Source organism: Amphiura filiformis, chromosome 9, assembly GCF_039555335.1.
Source record: "Amphiura filiformis chromosome 9, Afil_fr2py, whole genome shotgun sequence".
In the NCBI taxonomy this organism is placed as follows: Eukaryota; Metazoa; Echinodermata; class Ophiuroidea; order Amphilepidida; family Amphiuridae; genus Amphiura; species Amphiura filiformis.
The window spans coordinates 553,740-570,754 of NC_092636.1; the positions used below are offsets into that span (position 1 = coordinate 553,740).

Below are 17,015 nucleotides of genomic sequence, written 5' to 3' on the forward strand. Positions count from 1 at the left end.
TCAACAAAAAAGTAGTTATCCTACTGAAACTTACTATTTTTATGGAGTACGACGTACTTGCAAAGATCAGGCATCTTCAACAATTACTGTTCAAGTAGAAATTCCTCCTTTCCCCATTATTATAGACGCATTTTCTTGTGGTGAAAAAATAAATGAGACGTAATTAGATGAGAGTGAAATCTCAGTAGGCCTATCATCTATAGCTGCAGCTGAACAGAGCAGAACATTTTCAAAACACGTGTTGACAAACTGCTGTCCGGGATTGTTGTGATTGTTGTCAGGTGACAATAACTATTGTAATGCGTATCACGTGCGTAATGCGTACGCGTAAGCTGAAGTCATTGTTTCAACCGCATACGCGCTTGATGCTGGCTCGTGCGTGTATGACTACACAAAGTCAACATGGTCAATGCGATTCAGGTACAAAATCAAATAAATAAAACATGTCACATCTAACATGCAAAATGTTGTTTGTTTGTTTGTTTGCTTAAATTTTTGTTTGTTTGTTAGTATGTCAAGGGGTGTTGGTTTTATGTGTTGCGATTTATTTCTTTTTTTTTTTTTTTTTTTTGCTATCTACTGAACCAAAGTGGTAAATCGGCGGAATACGTTTCTAATTTTATTCGTGACTTGCCATTGCAAAATGCAAAATGACGCACTTTGTTTGTTTGTTAATGTGTCAAGGGGTGTTGGCTTTATGTGGTGCGAGGTTTTTTGTTTGTTTTTTTCTTTTTTGCTATCTACTGAAGATAGCTCGAACCAAAGTGATAAATCGGCGGAATAATACATTTTTCTAATTATTTTACTCATGACTTGCCAAAGACGACCAATTTACTTTGTGAAAGTGGCGCTAAATTTGGTAAACTTACGCTGACCGGACGTGCAACCCGTGATTTATTATAGTTCCTAAAATGAAAAGACTGGAATCTCATCAGAACCATGCACAATTTGATTAGAGTTACTTGTAAGTTTCATGAGAAGATGTTACAAATTTGTGCACAGTATTTCGGAAACGATTGAAAGAAAGGTCAATGCTGTAGCTATAAGTAAGCTAAATTCGCATCTTCAAATGTCTACGGCCATACCACGTTGAATACACCGGTTCTCGTCCGATCACCGAAGTTAAGCAACGTCGGGCCCGGTTAGTACTTGGATGGGAGCCCGCCTGGGAATACCGGGTGCTGTAGACTTTTGCATTCTGATCCTTCTTTTTTATTTTTACTCTTGATCGTTTTTGTGTCCTCTATCTGCTGTGATTAATTTTTTTCTATCTACAAAACGGCTTTGTTCAAAATGGGATTTTTTTTCCTCAATTTCTGGAACACCACGGCATAACAACTTAAAATTAATGGCTATCCTATCAGATCACAGAGCGCCTCCACACAGCAACAACATTGAGTCGATCGTGGTCAGCTGCTGCATGGGAGACCAAAACTTTTTACGGTTTTATAATAGGCCTACTGGTAATTGTGAGATAAATTCAACAAACTACAACACAACTGAAATTCTGTGATTTTCAATTTTATCAGTATCAAAACAAATCAACAAAAAGTAGTTATCCTACTGAAACTTACTATTTTTATGGAGTACGACGTACTTGCAAAGATCAGGCATCTTCAACAATTACTGTTCAAGTAGAAATTCCTCCTTTCCCCATTATTATAGACGCATTTTCTTGTGGTGAAAAAATAAATGAGACGTAATTAGATGAGAGTGAAATCTCAGTAGGCCTATCATCTATAGCTGCAGCTGAACAGAGCAGAACATTTTCAAAACACGTGTTGACAAACTGCTGTCCGGGATTGTTGTGATTGTTGTCAGGTGACAATAACTATTGTAATGCGTATCACGTGCGTAATGCGTACGCGTAAGCTGAAGTCATTGTTTCAACCGCATACGCGCTTGATGCTGGCTCGTGCGTGTATGACTACACAAAGTCAACATGGTCAATGCGATTCAGGTACAAAATCAAATAAATAAAACATGTCACATCTAACATGCAAAATGTTGTTTGTTTGTTTGTTTGCTTAAATTTTTTTTGTTTGTTAGTATGTCAAGGGGTGTTGGTTTTATGTGTTGCGATTTATTTTTTTTTTTTTTTTTTTTTTTTTTTTTTTTTTGCTATCTACTGAACCAAAGTGGTAAATCGGCGGAATACGTTTCTAATTTTATTCGTGACTTGCCATTGCAAAATGCAAAATGACGCACTTTGTTTGTTTGTTAATGTGTCAGGGGTGTTGGCTTTATGTGGTGCGAGGTTTTTTGTTTGTTTTTTTTCTTTTTGCTATCTACTGAAGATAGCTCGAACCAAAGTGATAAATCGGCGGAATAATACATTTTTCTAATTATTTTACTCATGACTTGCCAAAGACGACCAATTTACTTTGTGAAAGTGGCGCTAAATTTGGTAAACTTACGCTGACCGGACGTGCAACCCGTGATTTATTATAGTTCCTAAAATGAAAAGACTGGAATCTCATCAGAACCATGCACAATTTGATTAGAGTTACTTGTAAGTTTCATGAGAAGATGTTACAAATTTGTGCACAGTATTTCGGAAACGATTGAAAGAAAGGTCAATGCTGTAGCTATAAGTAAGCTAAATTCGCATCTTCAAATGTCTACGGCCATACCACGTTGAATACACCGGTTCTCGTCCGATCACCGAAGTTAAGCAACGTCGGGCCCGGTTAGTACTTGGATGGGAGACCGCCTGGGAATACCGGGTGCTGTAGACTTTTGCATTCTGATCCTTTTTTTTTATTTTTACTCTTGATCGTTTTTGTGTCCTCTATCTGCTGTGATTAATTTTTTTCTATCTACAAAACGGCTTTGTTCAAAATGGGATTTTTTTTCCTCAATTTCTGGAACACCACGGCATAACAACTTAAAATTAATGGCTATCCTATCAGATCACAGAGCGCCTCCACACAGCAACAACATTGAGTCGATCGTGGTCAGCTGCTGCATGGGAGACCAAAACTTTTTACGGTTTTATAATAGGCCTACTGGTAATTGTGAGATAAATTCAACAAACTACAACACAACTGAAATTCTGTGATTTTCAATTTTATCAGTATCAAAACAAAAAAAAAAAAGTAGTTATCCTACTGAAACTTACTATTTTTATGGAGTACGACGTACTTGCAAAGATCAGGCATCTTCAACAATTACTGTTCAAGTAGAAATTCCTCCTTTCCCCATTATTATAGACGCATTTTCTTGTGGTGAAAAAATAAATGAGACGTAATTAGATGAGAGTGAAATCTCAGTAGGCCTATCATCTATAGCTGCAGCTGAACAGAGCAGAACATTTTCAAAACACGTGTTGACAAACTGCTGTCCGGGATTGTTGTGATTGTTGTCAGGTGACAATAACTATTGTAATGCGTATCACGTGCGTAATGCGTACGCGTAAGCTGAAGTCATTGTTTCAACCGCATACGCGCTTGATGCTGGCTCGTGCGTGTATGACTACACAAAGTCAACATGGTCAATGCGATTCAGGTACAAAATCAAATAAATAAAACATGTCACATCTAACATGCAAAATGTTGTTTGTTTGTTTGTTTGCTTAAATTTTTGTTTGTTTGTTAGTATGTCAAGGGGTGTTGGTTTTATGTGTTGCGATTTATTTTTTTTTTTTTTTTTTTTGCTATCTACTGAACCAAAGTGGTAAATCGGCGGAATACGTTTCTAATTTTATTCGTGACTTGCCATTGCAAAATGCAAAATGACGCACTTTGTTTGTTTGTTAATGTGTCAAGGGGTGTTGGCTTTATGTGGTGCGAGGTTTTTTGTTTGTTTTTTTTTTTTGCTATCTACTGAAGATAGCTCGAACCAAAGTGATAAATCGGCGGAATAATACATTTTTCTAATTATTTTACTCATGACTTGCCAAAGACGACCAATTTACTTTGTGAAAGTGGCGCTAAATTTGGTAAACTTACGCTGACCGGACGTGCAACCCGTGATTTATTATAGTTCCTAAAATGAAAAGACTGGAATCTCATCAGAACCATGCACAATTTGATTAGAGTTACTTGTAAGTTTCATGAGAAGATGTTACAAATTTGTGCACAGTATTTCGGAAACGATTGAAAGAAAGGTCAATGCTGTAGCTATAAGTAAGCTAAATTCGCATCTTCAAATGTCTACGGCCATACCACGTTGAATACACCGGTTCTCGTCCGATCACCGAAGTTAAGCAACGTCGGGCCCGGTTAGTACTTGGATGGGAGACCGCCTGGGAATACCGGGTGCTGTAGACTTTTGCATTCTGATACTTCTTTTTTATTTTTACTCTTGATCGTTTTTGTGTCCTCTATCTGCTGTGATTAATTTTTTTCTATCTACAAAACGGCTTTGTTCAAAATGGGATTTTTTTTCCTCAATTTCTGGAACACCACGGCATAACAACTTAAAATTAATGGCTATCCTATCAGATCACAGAGCGCCTCCACACAGCAACAACATTGAGTCGATCGTGGTCAGCTGCTGCATGGGAGACCAAAACTTTTTACGGTTTTATAATAGGCCTACTGGTAATTGTGAGATAAATTCAACAAACTACAACACAACTGAAATTCTGTGATTTTCAATTTTATCAGTATCAAAACAAATCAACAAAAAAGTAGTTATCCTACTGAAACTTACTATTTTTATGGAGTACGACGTACTTGCAAAGATCAGGCATCTTCAACAATTACTGTTCAAGTAGAAATTCCTCCTTTCCCCATTATTATAGACGCATTTTCTTGTGGTGAAAAAATAAATGAGACGTAATTAGATGAGAGTGAAATCTCAGTAGGCCTATCATCTATAGCTGCAGCTGAACAGAGCAGAACATTTTCAAAACACGTGTTGACAAACTGCTGTCCGGGATTGTTGTGATTGTTGTCAGGTGACAATAACTATTGTAATGCGTATCACGTGCGTAATGCGTACGCGTAAGCTGAAGTCATTGTTTCAACCGCATACGCGCTTGATGCTGGCTCGTGCGTGTATGACTACACAAAGTCAACATGGTCAATGCGATTCAGGTACAAAATCAAATAAATAAAACATGTCACATCTAACATGCAAAATGTTGTTTGTTTGTTTGTTTGCTTAAATTTTTGTTTGTTTGTTAGTATGTCATGGTTTTGTTGGTTTTATTTGTGGATTTTTTTTTTTTTTTTTTTTTTTTTTTTTTTGCTATCTACTGAACCAAAGTGGTAAATCGGCGGAATACGTTTCTAATTTTATTCGTGACTTGCCATTGCAAAATGCAAAATGACGCACTTTGTTTGTTTGTTAATGTGTCAAGGGGTGTTGGCTTTATGTGGTGCGAGGTTTTTTGTTTGTTTTTTTTTTTCTTTTTTGCTATCTACTGAAGATAGCTCGAACCAAAGTGATAAATCGGCGGAATAATACATTTTCTAATTATTTTACTCATGACTTGCCAAAGACGACCAATTTACTTTGTGAAAGTGGCGCTAAATTTGGTAAACTTACGCTGACCGGACGTGCAACCCGTGATTTATTATAGTTCCTAAAATGAAAAGACTGGAATCTCATCAGAACCATGCACAATTTGATTAGAGTTACTTGTAAGTTTCATGAGAAGATGTTACAAATTTGTGCACAGTATTTCGGAAACGATTGAAAGAAAGGTCAATGCTGTAGCTATAAGTAAGCTAAATTCGCATCTTCAAATGTCTACGGCCATACCACGTTGAATACACCGGTTCTCGTCCGATCACCGAAGTTAAGCAACGTCGGGCCCGGTTAGTACTTGGATGGGAGACCGCCTGGGAATACCGGGTGCTGTAGACTTTTGCATTCTGATCCTTCTTTTTTATTTTTACTCTTGATCGTTTTTGTGTCCTCTATCTGCTGTGATTAATTTTTTTCTATCTACAAAACGGCTTTGTTCAAAATGGGATTTTTTTTCCTCAATTTCTGGAACACCACGGCATAACAACTTAAAATTAATGGCTATCCTATCAGATCACAGAGCGCCTCCACACAGCAACAACATTGAGTCGATCGTGGTCAGCTGCTGCATGGGAGACCAAAACTTTTTACGGTTTTATAATAGGCCTACTGGTAATTGTGAGATAAATTCAACAAACTACAACACAACTGAAATTCTGTGATTTTCAATTTTATCAGTATCAAAACAAATCAACAAAAAAAAGTAGTTATCCTACTGAAACTTACTATTTTTATGGAGTACGACGTACTTGCAAAGATCAGGCATCTTCAACAATTACTGTTCAAGTAGAAATTCCTCCTTTCCCCATTATTATAGACGCATTTTCTTGTGGTGAAAAAATAAATGAGACGTAATTAGATGAGAGTGAAATCTCAGTAGGCCTATCATCTATAGCTGCAGCTGAACAGAGCAGAACATTTTCAAAACACGTGTTGACAAACTGCTGTCCGGGATTGTTGTGATTGTTGTCAGGTGACAATAACTATTGTAATGCGTATCACGTGCGTAATGCGTACGCGTAAGCTGAAGTCATTGTTTCAACCGCATACGCGCTTGATGCTGGCTCGTGCGTGTATGACTACACAAAGTCAACATGGTCAATGCGATTCAGGTACAAAATCAAATAAATAAAACATGTCACATCTAACATGCAAAATGTTGTTTGTTTGTTTGTTTGCTTAAATTTTTGTTTGTTTGTTAGTATGTCAAGGGGTGTTGGTTTTATGTGTTGCGATTTATTTCTTCTTTTTTTTTTTTTTTTTTTTGCTATCTACTGAACCAAAGTGGTAAATCGGCGGAATACGTTTCTAATTTTATTCGTGACTTGCCATTGCAAAATGCAAAATGACGCACTTTGTTTGTTTGTTAATGTGTCAAGGGGTGTTGGCTTTATGTGGTGCGAGGTTTTTTGTTTGTTTTTTTCTTTTTTGCTATCTACTGAAGATAGCTCGAACCAAAGTGATAAATCGGCGGAATAATACATTTTTCTAATTATTTTACTCATGACTTGCCAAAGACGACCAATTTACTTTGTGAAAGTGGCGCTAAATTTGGTAAACTTACGCTGACCGGACGTGCAACCCGTGATTTATTATAGTTCCTAAAATGAAAAGACTGGAATCTCATCAGAACCATGCACAATTTGATTAGAGTTACTTGTAAGTTTCATGAGAAGATGTTACAAATTTGTGCACAGTATTTCGGAAACGATTGAAAGAAAGGTCAATGCTGTAGCTATAAGTAAGCTAAATTCGCATCTTCAAATGTCTACGGCCATACCACGTTGAATACACCGGTTCTCGTCCGATCACCGAAGTTAAGCAACGTCGGGCCCGGTTAGTACTTGGATGGGAGACCGCCTGGGAATACCGGGTGCTGTAGACTTTTGCATTCTGATCCTTCTTTTTTATTTTTACTCTTGATCGTTTTTGTGTCCTCTATCTGCTGTGATGAAATTTTTTCTATCTACAAAACGGCTTTGTTCAAAATGGGATTTTTTTCCTCAATTTCTGGAACACCACGGCATAACAACTTAAAATTAATGGCTATCAGATCACAGAGCGCCTCCACACAGCAACAACATTGAGTCGATCGTGGTCAGCTGCTGCATGGGAGACCAACACTTTTTACGGTTTTATAATAGGCCTACTGGTAATTGTGAGATAAATTCAACAAACTACAACACAACTGAAATGTGTGATTTTCAATTTTATCAGTAGTATCAAAACAAATCAACAAAAAAGTAGTTATCCTACTGAAACTTACTATTTTTATGGAGTACGACGTACTTGCAAAGATCAGGCATCTTCAACAATTACTGTTCAAGTAGAAATTCCTCCTTTCCCCATTATTATAGACGCATTTTCTTGTGGTGAAAAAATAAATGAGACGTAATTAGATGAGAGTGAAATCTCAGTAGGCCTATCATCTATAGCTGCAGCTGAACAGAGCAGAACATTTTCAAAACACGTGTTGACAAACTGCTGTCCGGGATTGTTGTGATTGTTGTCAGGTGACAATAACTATTGTAATGCGTATCACGTGCGTAATGCGTACGCGTAAGCTGAAGTCATTGTTTCAACCGCATACGCGCTTGATGCTGGCTCGTGCGTGTATGACTACACAAAGTCAACATGGTCAATGCGATTCAGGTACAAAATCAAATAAATAAAACATGTCACATCTAACATGCAAAATGTTGTTTGTTTGTTTGTTTGCTTAAATTTTTGTTTGTTTGTTAGTATGTCAAGGGGTGTTGGTTTTATGTGTTGCGATTTATTTCTTTTTTTTTTTTTTTTTTTTGCTATCTACTGAACCAAAGTGGTAAATCGGCGGAATACGTTTCTAATTTTATTCGTGACTTGCCATTGCAAAATGCAAAATGACGCACTTTGTTTGTTTGTTAATGTGTCAAGGGGTGTTGGCTTTATGTGGTGCGAGGTTTTTTGTTTGTTTTTTTTTTTTTTGCTATCTACTGAAGATAGCTCGAACCAAAGTGATAAATCGGCGGAATAATACATTTTTCTAATTATTTTACTCATGACTTGCCAAAGACGACCAATTTACTTTGTGAAAGTGGCGCTAAATTTGGTAAACTTACGCTGACCGGACGTGCAACCCGTGATTTATTATAGTTCCTAAAATGAAAAGACTGGAATCTCATCAGAACCATGCACAATTTGATTAGAGTTACTTGTAAGTTTCATGAGAAGATGTTACAAATTTGTGCACAGTATTTCGGAAACGATTGAAAGAAAGGTCAATGCTGTAGCTATAAGTAAGCTAAATTCGCATCTTCAAATGTCTACGGCCATACCACGTTGAATACACCGGTTCTCGTCCGATCACCGAAGTTAAGCAACGTCGGGCCCGGTTAGTACTTGGATGGGAGACCGCCTGGGAATACCGGGTGCTGTAGACTTTTGCATTCTGATCCTTCTTTTTATTTTTACTCTTGATCGTTTTTGTGTCCTCTATCTGCTGTGATGAATTTTTTTCTATCTACAAAACGGCTTTGTTCAAAATGGGATTTTTTTTCTCAATTTCTGGAACACCACGGCATAACAACTTAAAATTAATGGCTATCCTATCAGATCACAGAGCGCCTCCACACAGCAACAACATTGAGTCGATCGTGGTCAGCTGCTGCATGGGAGACCAACACTTTTTACGGTTTTATAATAGGCCTACTGGTAATTGTGAGATAAATTCAACAAACTACAACACAACTGAAATTCTGTGATTTTCAATTTTATCAGTAGGCCTATCAAAACAAATCAACAAAAAGTAGTTATCCTACTGAAACTTACTATTTTTATGGAGTACGACGTACTTGCAAAGATCAGGCATCTTCAACAATTACTGTTCAAGTAGAAATTCCTCCTTTCCCCATTATTATAGACGCATTTTCTTGTGGTGAAAAAATAAATGAGACGTAATTAGATGAGAGTGAAATCTCAGTAGGCCTATCATCTATAGCTGCAGCTGAACAGAGCAGAACATTTTCAAAACACGTGTTGACAAACTGCTGTCCGGGATTGTTGTGATTGTTGTCAGGTGACAATAACTATTGTAATGCGTATCACGTGCGTAATGCGTACGCGTAAGCTGAAGTCATTGTTTCAACCGCATACGCGCTTGATGCTGGCTCGTGCGTGTATGACTACACAAAGTCAACATGGTCAATGCGATTCAGGTACAAAATCAAATAAATAAAACATGTCACATCTAACATGCAAAATGTTGTTTGTTTGTTTGTTTGCTTAAATTTTTTTTGTTTGTTTGTTAGTATGTCAAGGGGTGTTGGTTTTATGTGTTGCGATTTATTTCTTCTTTTTTTTTTTTTTTTTTTTTGCTATCTACTGAACCAAAGTGGTAAATCGGCGGAATACGTTTCTAATTTTATTCGTGACTTGCCATTGCAAAATGCAAAATGACGCACTTTGTTTGTTTGTTAATGTGTCAAGGGGTGTTGGCTTTATGTGGTGCGAGGTTTTTTGTTTGTTTTTTTTTCTTTTTGCTATCTACTGAAGATAGCTCGAACCAAAGTGATAAATCGGCGGAATAATACATTTTTCTAATTATTTTACTCATGACTTGCCAAAGACGACCAATTTACTTTGTGAAAGTGGCGCTAAATTTGGTAAACTTACGCTGACCGGACGTGCAACCCGTGATTTATTATAGTTCCTAAAATGAAAAGACTGGAATCTCATCAGAACCATGCACAATTTGATTAGAGTTACTTGTAAGTTTCATGAGAAGATGTTACAAATTTGTGCACAGTATTTCGGAAACGATTGAAAGAAAGGTCAATGCTGTAGCTATAAGTAAGCTAAATTCGCATCTTCAAATGTCTACGGCCATACCACGTTGAATACACCGGTTCTCGTCCGATCACCGAAGTTAAGCAACGTCGGGCCCGGTTAGTACTTGGATGGGAGACCGCCTGGGAATACCGGGTGCTGTAGACTTTTGCATTCTGATCCTTCTTTTTTATTTTTACTCTTGATCGTTTTTGTGTCCTCTATCTGCTGTGATGAATTTTTTTCTATCTACAAAACGGCTTTGTTCAAAATGGGATTTTTTTTCTCAATTTCTGGAACACCACGGCATAACAACTTAAAATTAATGGCTATCAGATCACAGAGCGCCTCCACACAGCAACAACATTGAGTCGATCGTGGTCAGCTGCTGCATGGGAGACCAACACTTTTTACGGTTTTATAATAGGCCTACTGGTAATTGTGAGATAAATTCAACAAACTACAACACAACTGAAATTCTGTGATTTTCAATTTTATCAGTAGGCCTATCAAAACAAATCAACAAAAAAGTAGTTATCCTACTGAAACTTACTATTTTTATGGAGTACGACGTACTTGCAAAGATCAGGCATCTTCAACAATTACTGTTCAAGTAGAAATTCCTCCTTTCCCCATTATTATAGACGCATTTTCTTGTGGTGAAAAAATAAATGAGACGTAATTAGATGAGAGTGAAATCTCAGTAGGCCTATCATCTATAGCTGCAGCTGAACAGAGCAGAACATTTTCAAAACACGTGTTGACAAACTGCTGTCCGGGATTGTTGTGATTGTTGTCAGGTGACAATAACTATTGTAATGCGTATCACGTGCGTAATGCGTACGCGTAAGCTGAAGTCATTGTTTCAACCGCATACGCGCTTGATGCTGGCTCGTGCGTGTATGACTACACAAAGTCAACATGGTCAATGCGATTCAGGTACAAAATCAAATAAATAAAACATGTCACATCTAACATGCAAAATGTTGTTTGTTTGTTTGTTTGCTTAAATTTTTGTTTGTTTGTTAGTATGTCAATGGGTTGTTGTTTTTATGTGTTGCGATTTATTTCTTCTTTTTTTTTTTTTTTTTTGCTATCTACTGAACCAAAGTGGTAAATCGGCGGAATACGTTTCTAATTTTATTCGTGACTTGCCATTGCAAAATGCAAAATGACGCACTTTGTTTGTTTGTTAATGTGTCAAGGGGTGTTGGCTTTATGTGGTGCGAGGTTTTTTGTTTGTTTTTTTTTTTTTTTGCTATCTACTGAAGATAGCTCGAACCAAAGTGATAAATCGGCGGAATAATACATTTTTCTAATTATTTTACTCATGACTTGCCAAAGACGACCAATTTACTTTGTGAAAGTGGCGCTAAATTTGGTAAACTTACGCTGACCGGACGTGCAACCCGTGATTTATTATAGTTCCTAAAATGAAAAGACTGGAATCTCATCAGAACCATGCACAATTTGATTAGAGTTACTTGTAAGTTTCATGAGAAGATGTTACAAATTTGTGCACAGTATTTCGGAAACGATTGAAAGAAAGGTCAATGCTGTAGCTATAAGTAAGCTAAATTCGCATCTTCAAATGTCTACGGCCATACCACGTTGAATACACCGGTTCTCGTCCGATCACCGAAGTTAAGCAACGTCGGGCCCGGTTAGTACTTGGATGGGAGACCGCCTGGGAATACCGGGTGCTGTAGACTTTTGCATTCTGATCCTTCTTCTTGTTTTTCACTCTTGATCGTTTGGGTGTCCTCTATCTGCTGTGATGAATTTTTTCTATCTACAAAACGGCTTTGTTCAAAATGGGATTTTTTTTTTTCTCAATTTCTGGAACACCACGGCATAACAACTTAAAATTAATGGCTATCAGATCACAGAGCGCCTCCACACAGCAACAACATTGAGTCGATCGTGGTCAGCTGCTGCATGGGAGACCAACACTTTTTACGGTTTTATAATAGGCCTACTGGTAATTGTGAGATAAATTCAACAAACTACAACACAACTGAAATTCTGTGATTTTCAATTTTATCAGTAGGCCTATCAAAACAAATCAACAAAAAGTAGTTATCCTACTGAAACTTACTATTTTTATGGAGTACGACGTACTTGCAAAGATCAGGCATCTTCAACAATTACTGTTCAAGTAGAAATTCCTCCTTTCCCCATTATTATAGACGCATTTTCTTGTGGTGGTGAAAAAATAAATGAGACGTAATTAGATGAGAGTGAAATCTCAGTAGGCCTATCATCTATAGCTGCAGCTGAACAGAGCAGAACATTTTCAAAACACGTGTTGACAAACTGCTGTCCGGGATTGTTGTGATTGTTGTCAGGTGACAATAACTATTGTAATGCGTATCACGTGCGTAATGCGTACGTAAGCTGAAGTCATTGTTTCAACCGCATACGCGCTTGATGCTGGCTCGTGCGTGTATGACTACACAAAGTCAACATGGTCAATGCGATTCAGGTACAAAATCAAATAAATAAAACATGTCACATCTAACATGCAAAATGTTGTTTGTTTGTTTGTTTGCTTAAATTTTTGTTTGTTTGTTAGTATGTCAAGGGGTGTTGGTTTTATGTGTTGCGATTTATTTCTTCTTTTTTTTTTTTTTTTTTGCTATCTACTGAACCAAAGTGGTAAATCGGCGGAATACGTTTCTAATTTTATTCGTGACTTGCCATTGCAAAATGCAAAATGACGCACTTTGTTTGTTTGTTAATGTGTCAAGGGGTGTTGGCTTTATGTGGTGCGAGGTTTTTTGTTTGTTTTTTCTTTTTTGCTATCTACTGAAGATAGCTCGAACCAAAGTGATAAATCGGCGGAATAATACATTTTTCTAATTATTTTACTCATGACTTGCCAAAGACGACCAATTTACTTTGTGAAAGTGGCGCTAAATTTGGTAAACTTACGCTGACCGGACGTGCAACCCGTGATTTATTATAGTTCCTAAAATGAAAAGACTGGAATCTCATCAGAACCATGCACAATTTGATTAGAGTTACTTGTAAGTTTCATGAGAAGATGTTACAAATTTGTGCACAGTATTTCGGAAACGATTGAAAGAAAGGTCAATGCTGTAGCTATAAGTAAGCTAAATTCGCATCTTCAAATGTCTACGGCCATACCACGTTGAATACACCGGTTCTCGTCCGATCACCGAAGTTAAGCAACGTCGGGCCCGGTTAGTACTTGGATGGGAGACCGCCTGGGAATACCGGGTGCTGTAGACTTTTGCATTCTGATCCTTCTTTTTTTATTTTTACTCTTGATCGTTTTTGTGTCCTCTATCTGCTGTGATGAATTTTTTTCTATCTACAAAACGGCTTTGTTCAAAATGGGATTTTTTTTCTCAATTTCTGGAACACCACGGCATAACAACTTAAAATTAATGGCTATCAGATCACAGAGCGCCTCCACACAGCAACAACATTGAGTCGATCGTGGTCAGCTGCTGCATGGGAGACCAACACTTTTTACGGTTTTATAATAGGCCTACTGGTAATTGTGAGATAAATTCAACAAACTACAACACAACTGAAATTCTGTGATTTTCAATTTTATCAGTAGGCCTATCAAAACAAATCAACAAAAAAGTAGTTATCCTACTGAAACTTACTATTTTTATGGAGTACGACGTACTTGCAAAGATCAGGCATCTTCAACAATTACTGTTCAAGTAGAAATTCCTCCTTTCCCCATTATTATAGACGCATTTTCTTGTGGTGAAAAAATAAATGAGACGTAATTAGATGAGAGTGAAATCTCAGTAGGCCTATCATCTATAGCTGCAGCTGAACAGAGCAGAACATTTTCAAAACACGTGTTGACAAACTGCTGTCCGGGATTGTTGTGATTGTTGTCAGGTGACATAACTATTGTAATGCGTATCACGTGCGTAATGCGTACGCGTAAGCTGAAGTCATTGTTTCAACCGCATACGCGCTTGATGCTGGCTCGTGCGTGTATGACTACACAAAGTCAACATGGTCAATGCGATTCAGGTACAAAATCAAATAAATAAAACATGTCACATCTAACATGCAAAATGTTGTTTGTTTGTTTGTTTGCTTAAATTTTTGTTTGTTTGTTAGTATGTCAAGGTGGTGTTGGTTTTATGTGTTGCGATTTATTTCTTCTTTTTTTTTTTTTTTTTTTTGCTATCTACTGAACCAAAGTGGTAAATCGGCGGAATACGTTTCTAATTTTATTCGTGACTTGCCATTGCAAAATGCAAAATGACGCACTTTGTTTGTTTGTTAATGTGTCAAGGGGTGTTGGCTTTATGTGGTGCGAGGTTTTTTGTTTTTTTTTTCTTTTTTTTTATCTACTGAAGATAGCTCGAACCAAAGTGATAAATCGGCGGAATAATACATTTTTCTAATTATTTTACTCATGACTTGCCAAAGACGACCAATTTACTTTGTGAAAGTGGCGCTAAATTTGGTAAACTTACGCTGACCGGACGTGCAACCCGTGATTTATTATAGTTCCTAAAATGAAAAGACTGGAATCTCATCAGAACCATGCACAATTTGATTAGAGTTACTTGTAAGTTTCATGAGAAGATGTTACAAATTTGTGCACAGTATTTCGGAAACGATTGAAAGAAAGGTCAATGCTGTAGCTATAAGTAAGCTAAATTCGCATCTTCAAATGTCTACGGCCATACCACGTTGAATACACCGGTTCTCGTCCGATCACCGAAGTTAAGCAACGTCGGGCCCGGTTAGTACTTGGATGGGAGACCGCCTGGGAATACCGGGTGCTGTAGACTTTTGCATTCTGATCCTTCTTTTTTATTTTTACTCTTGATCGTTTTTGTGTCCTCTATCTGCTGTGATGAATTTTTTTCTATCTACAAAACGGCTTTGTTCAAAATGGGATTTTTTTTCTCAATTTCTGGAACACCACGGCATAACAACTTAAAATTAATGGCTATCAGATCACAGAGCGCCTCCACACAGCAACAACATTGAGTCGATCGTGGTCAGCTGCTGCATGGGAGACCAACACTTTTTACGGTTTTATAATAGGCCTACTGGTAATTGTGAGATAAATTCAACAAACTACAACACAACTGAAATTCTGTGATTTTCAATTTTATCAGTAGGCCTATCAAAACAAATCAACAAAAAAGTAGTTATCCTACTGAAACTTACTATTTTTATGGAGTACGACGTACTTGCAAAGATCAGGCATCTTCAACAATTACTGTTCAAGTAGAAATTCCTCCTTTCCCCATTATTATAGACGCATTTTCTTGTGGTGAAAAAATAAATGAGACGTAATTAGATGAGAGTGAAATCTCAGTAGGCCTATCATCTATAGCTGCAGCTGAACAGAGCAGAACATTTTCAAAACACGTGTTGACAAACTGCTGTCCGGGATTGTTGTGATTGTTGTCAGGTGACAATAACTATTGTAATGCGTATCACGTGCGTAATGCGTACGCGTAAGCTGAAGTCATTGTTTCAACCGCATACGCGCTTGATGCTGGCTCGTGCGTGTATGACTACACAAAGTCAACATGGTCAATGCGATTCAGGTACAAAATCAAATAAATAAAACATGTCACATCTAACATGCAAAATGTTGTTTGTTTGTTTGTTTGCTTAAATTTTTGTTTGTTTGTTAGTATGTCAAGGGGTGTTGGTTTTATGTGTTGCGATTTATTTCTTTTTTTTTTTTTTTTTTTTTTTGCTATCTACTGAACCAAAGTGGTAAATCGGCGGAATACGTTTCTAATTTTATTCGTGACTTGCCATTGCAAAATGCAAAATGACGCACTTTGTTTGTTTGTTAATGTGTCAAGGGGTGTTGGCTTTATGTGGTGCGAGGTTTTTTTTTTGTTTTTTTTTTCTTTTTTGCTATCTACTGAAGATAGCTCGAACCAAAGTGATAAATCGGCGGAATAATACATTTTTCTAATTATTTTACTCATGACTTGCCAAAGACGACCAATTTACTTTGTGAAAGTGGCGCTAAATTTGGTAAACTTACGCTGACCGGACGTGCAACCCGTGATTTATTATAGTTCCTAAAATGAAAAGACTGGAATCTCATCAGAACCATGCACAATTTGATTAGAGTTACTTGTAAGTTTCATGAGAAGATGTTACAAATTTGTGCACAGTATTTCGGAAACGATTGAAAGAAAGGTCAATGCTGTAGCTATAAGTAAGCTAAATTCGCATCTTCAAATGTCTACGGCCATACCACGTTGAATACACCGGTTCTCGTCCGATCACCGAAGTTAAGCAACGTCGGGCCCGGTTAGTACTTGGATGGGAGACCGCCTGGGAATACCGGGTGCTGTAGACTTTTGCATTCTGATCCTTCTTTTTTATTTTTACTCTTGATCGTTTTTGTGTCCTCTATCTGCTGTGATGAATTTTTTTCTATCTACAAAACGGCTTTGTTCAAAATGGGATTTTTTTTTCTCAATTTCTGGAACACCACGGCATAACAACTTAAAATTAATGGCTATCAGATCACAGAGCGCCTCCACACAGCAACAACATTGAGTCGATCGTGGTCAGCTGCTGCATGGGAGACCAACACTTTTTACGGTTTTATAATAGGCCTACTGGTAATTGTGAGATAAATTCAACAAACTACAACACAACTGAAATTCTGTGATTTTCAATTTTATCAGTAGGCCTATCAAAACAAATCAACAAAAAAGTAGTTATCCTACTGAAACTTA

At 37.3% G+C, this 17,015-nt stretch overlaps 11 non-coding genes across 11 annotated transcripts; all 11 read left to right on the forward strand.

The window, feature by feature from the left end:
• Positions 1–1,071: 1,071 nt before the first annotated feature.
• Positions 1,072–1,190, forward strand: LOC140161473 (5S ribosomal RNA). Its single transcript, XR_011860161.1, has one exon. It is a non-coding gene; the product is annotated as a 5S ribosomal RNA (ribosomal RNA).
• Positions 1,191–2,619: 1,429 nt separating this feature from the next.
• On the forward strand, positions 2,620–2,738 carry LOC140161420 (5S ribosomal RNA). Its single transcript, XR_011860111.1, has one exon. It is a non-coding gene; the product is annotated as a 5S ribosomal RNA (ribosomal RNA).
• Positions 2,739–4,152: 1,414 nt separating this feature from the next.
• On the forward strand, positions 4,153–4,271 carry LOC140161431 (5S ribosomal RNA). The gene has a single exon (XR_011860122.1). It is a non-coding gene; the product is annotated as a 5S ribosomal RNA (ribosomal RNA).
• Positions 4,272–5,698: 1,427 nt separating this feature from the next.
• On the forward strand, positions 5,699–5,817 carry LOC140161442 (5S ribosomal RNA). The gene has a single exon (XR_011860132.1). It is a non-coding gene; the product is annotated as a 5S ribosomal RNA (ribosomal RNA).
• Positions 5,818–7,244: 1,427 nt separating this feature from the next.
• On the forward strand, positions 7,245–7,363 carry LOC140161449 (5S ribosomal RNA). The gene has a single exon (XR_011860138.1). It is a non-coding gene; the product is annotated as a 5S ribosomal RNA (ribosomal RNA).
• A 1,418-nt stretch (positions 7,364–8,781) lies between these two features.
• LOC140161450 (5S ribosomal RNA) lies at positions 8,782–8,900 on the forward strand. The gene has a single exon (XR_011860139.1). It is a non-coding gene; the product is annotated as a 5S ribosomal RNA (ribosomal RNA).
• Positions 8,901–10,333: 1,433 nt separating this feature from the next.
• Positions 10,334–10,452, forward strand: LOC140161451 (5S ribosomal RNA). The gene has a single exon (XR_011860140.1). It is a non-coding gene; the product is annotated as a 5S ribosomal RNA (ribosomal RNA).
• A 1,425-nt stretch (positions 10,453–11,877) lies between these two features.
• On the forward strand, positions 11,878–11,996 carry LOC140161452 (5S ribosomal RNA). Its single transcript, XR_011860141.1, has one exon. It is a non-coding gene; the product is annotated as a 5S ribosomal RNA (ribosomal RNA).
• A 1,424-nt stretch (positions 11,997–13,420) lies between these two features.
• LOC140161453 (5S ribosomal RNA) lies at positions 13,421–13,539 on the forward strand. Its single transcript, XR_011860142.1, has one exon. It is a non-coding gene; the product is annotated as a 5S ribosomal RNA (ribosomal RNA).
• A 1,425-nt stretch (positions 13,540–14,964) lies between these two features.
• Positions 14,965–15,083, forward strand: LOC140161454 (5S ribosomal RNA). Its single transcript, XR_011860143.1, has one exon. It is a non-coding gene; the product is annotated as a 5S ribosomal RNA (ribosomal RNA).
• A 1,428-nt stretch (positions 15,084–16,511) lies between these two features.
• On the forward strand, positions 16,512–16,630 carry LOC140161456 (5S ribosomal RNA). Its single transcript, XR_011860145.1, has one exon. It is a non-coding gene; the product is annotated as a 5S ribosomal RNA (ribosomal RNA).
• The last annotated feature ends 385 nt before the right edge of the window (positions 16,631–17,015 follow it).